Consider the following 3,450-nt stretch of genomic DNA (forward strand, 5'->3'; position numbering starts at 1 on the left):
TTTACAGCCAGTCAGGCTTCAACATGTTACTATGAAACTCTAGAATTCATTCTTAAAAATTTTGGAATAATTTTCGAAAACAAAGGGAAAATTTTTGAAAAATATTTTTGAAAACTTTTTGAAAAGAAAATAAAAAGAAAATTACCTAATCTGAGCAACAAGATAAACCGTCAGTTGTCCAAACTGGAACAATCCCCGGCAACGGCGCCAAAAACTTGGTGCACGAAATTGTGATCGTCAACAATGGCGCCAAAAACTTGGTAGCGCTCTCAAACGTGAATCACACTTAGTCATAACTCCACACAACTAACCAGCAAGTGCACTGGGTCATCCAAGTAATACCTTACGTGAGTAAGGGTCGATCCCACGGAGATTGTTGGTATGAAGCAAGCTATAGTCATCTTGTAAATCTCAGTTAGGCGGATAGTAAATGTTATGGAGTTTTTGAATAATAAATAAAACAGAAAATAAAGATAGAGTTACTCATGTAATTCAATGGTGGGAATTTCAGATAAGTGTGTGGAGGTGCTTGTCCCTGTTGGATCTCTGCTTTCCTACTGTCTTCCTTCAATCCTTCTTATTCCTTTCCATGGCAAGCTGTATGTAGGGCATCACCGTTGTCAATGGCTACATCCCATCCTCTCAGTGAAAAAGGTCCAAATGCTCTGTCACGGCACGGCTAATCATCTGTCAGTTCTCGATCATGTTGGAATAGAATCCCTTGATTCTTTTGCGTTTGTCATCACGACCAACAATCGCCAGTTTAAAGCTCGTCACAGTCATTCAATCCCTGAATCCTACTTGGAATACCACAGACAAGGTTTAGACTTTCCGGATTCTCATGAATGCCGCCATCAATCTAGCTTATACCACGAAGATTCTGATTAAAGAATCCAAGAGATATGTGCTCGGTCTAAGGTAGAACGGAAGTGGTTGTCAGTCACACGTTCATAGGTGAGAATGATGATGAGTGTCACGGATCATCACATTCATCATGTTGAAGTGCAACGAATATCTTAGAATAAGAACAAGCGGAATTGAATAGAAAATAGTAGTAATTGCATTGAAACTTGAGGTACAGCAGAGCTCCACACCCTTAATCTATGGTGTGTAGAAACTCCACCGTTAAAAATACATAAGTGATGAAGGTCCAGGCATGGCCGAATGGCCAGCCCCCAAACGTGATCAAAAGATCAAAATACAATCCAAGACACTGAATACAATAGTAAAAAGTCCTATTTATACTAGACTAGCTACTAGGGTTTACAGAAGTAAGTAATTGATGCAGAAATCCACTTCTGAGGCCCACTTGGTGTGTGCTTGGGCTGAGCTTGAGCTTTACATGTGCAGAGGCTTCTTTTGGAGTTAAACTCCAAGTTGTAACGTGTTTTTGGCATTCAACTCTGGTTCGTGACGTGTTTCTGGCGTTTGACTCCAGAATGCAGCATGGAACTGGTGTTGAGCGCCAGTTTACGTCATCAAATCATGAATAAAGTATAGACTATTATATATTGCTGGAAAGCTTTGGATGTCTACTTTCCAACGCCGTTAAAAGCGTGCAATTTGAAGTTCCATAACTTCAGAAAATCCATTTCGAGTGTAGGGAGGTCAGAATCCAACAGCATCAGCAGTCCTTTGTCAGCCTTCTTATCAGAGTTTTGCTCAGGTCCCTCAATTTCAGCCAGAAAATACCTGAAATCATAGAAAAACATACAAACTCAAAGTAAAGTCCAGAAATGTGAATTTTACATAAAATCTAATGAAAACATCCCTAAAAGTAACTAGATCATACTAAAAACTACCTAAAAACAATACCAAAAAGCGTATAAATTATCCGCTCATCAAGGATCCCTATTATTATTTTCTGTTCCCTTCTTTTTCATATGAGTAGGAGCAAGGACAAGGACATTCTTGTTGAAGCAGATTCTAAACTTGAAAGGATTCTGAAGAAGAAGCTAAGAGAAGCTAAAGCACAACAATTCAGATAAAACCTTACAGAGAATCTCGAAAAAGAAAGAGACATGGCCAAACCCAATAACAATGGTGGAGGCGCAAGGAGGATGCTTGGTGATTATAATACACCTACTTCCAATTTTTATGGAAGAAGCATCTCAATCCCTGCCATTAGAGCAAACAATTTTGAGCTGAAACCTCAACTAGTTGCTCTAATGCAACAGAACTGCAAGTTTCATGGACTTCCATCAGAAGATCCCTACCAGTTTTTAATTGAGTTCTTGTAGATCTGTGATACTGTTAAGACTAATGGAGTAGATCCTGAAGTCTACAGGCTCATGCTTTTCCCTTTTGCTGTAAGAGACATGGCTAGAACATGGTTGGACTCACAACCTAAAGATAGCCTGGACTCTTGGGATAAGCTGGTCACGACCTTCTTGGCCAAGTTCTTTCCTTTTCAAAAGCTGAGCAAGCTTAGAGTGAATGTTCAGACCTTCAAGCAAAAAGATGGTGAATCCCTCTATGAAGCTTGGGAAAGATACAAGCAGTTGACCAAAAAGTGTCCTTCTGGCATGCTTTCAGAGTGGTCCATTTTAGATATATTCTATGATGGTCTATCTGAGCTTTCTAAGATGTCATTGGACCATTCTGTAGGTGGATCCATTCACCTAAAGAAAACGCCTACAGAAGCTCAAGAACTCATTGACATGGTTGCAAATAACCAATTCATGTACACCTCTGAGAGGAATTCTGTGAGTAATAAGACTCCTCAGAATAGGGGTGTTCTTGAAATTGATGCTCTGAATGCCATATTGGCTCAGAACAAAATGTTGACTCAGCAAGTCAACATGATCTCTCAGAGTCTGAATGGATTGCAAAATGCATCCAACAGTACTAAAGAAGCATCTTCTGAAGAAGAAGCTTATGATCTTGAGAACCCTGCAATGGTAGAGGTGAATTACATGGGTGAAGCCTATGGAAACACCTATAATCCCTCATGGAGAAATCAACCAAATTTCTCATGGAAGGATCAACAAAAGCCTCAACAAGGCTTTAATAATGGTGGAAGAAACAGGTTTAGCAATAACAAGCCTTTTCTATCATCTTCTCAGCAACAAACAGAGAATTCTGAGCAGAGCCCCTCTAGCTTAGCAAACATAGTTTCTGATCTATGTAAGGCCACTTTAAGTTTAATATGTGAAACAAGGTCCTCCATTAGAAATTTGGAGGCACAAGTGGGTCAGTTGAGTAAGAAAATCACTGAAACTCCTTCTAGTACTCTCCCAAGCAATACAGAAGAGAATCCAAAAAGAGATTGCAAGGCCATTGATATAATCAATATGGCCGAATGCACAAAGGAGGAGAAGGATGTGAATCCCAGTGAGGAAGACCTCCTAGGACGTCCTCTGAACAAAAAGGAGTTCCAAAATAAGGAACCTAAGGAATCTGAGGCTCACCTAGAGACCATAGAGATTCCATTGAACCTTCTTTTACCAT

The 3,450-nt window shown here is 39.8% G+C and overlaps 1 non-coding gene across 1 annotated transcript; it reads right to left on the bottom strand.

The window, feature by feature from the left end:
- Nucleotides 1-2,423: 2,423 nt before the first annotated feature.
- Nucleotides 2,424-2,527, bottom strand: LOC130978547 (small nucleolar RNA R71). The gene has a single exon (XR_009086172.1). It is a non-coding gene; the product is annotated as a small nucleolar RNA R71 (small nucleolar RNA).
- Between the last annotated feature and the right edge of the window lie 923 nt (nucleotides 2,528-3,450).

This window comes from Arachis stenosperma, chromosome 4 (assembly GCF_014773155.1).
Source record: "Arachis stenosperma cultivar V10309 chromosome 4, arast.V10309.gnm1.PFL2, whole genome shotgun sequence".
NCBI lineage: Eukaryota > Viridiplantae > Streptophyta > Magnoliopsida > Fabales > Fabaceae > Arachis > Arachis stenosperma.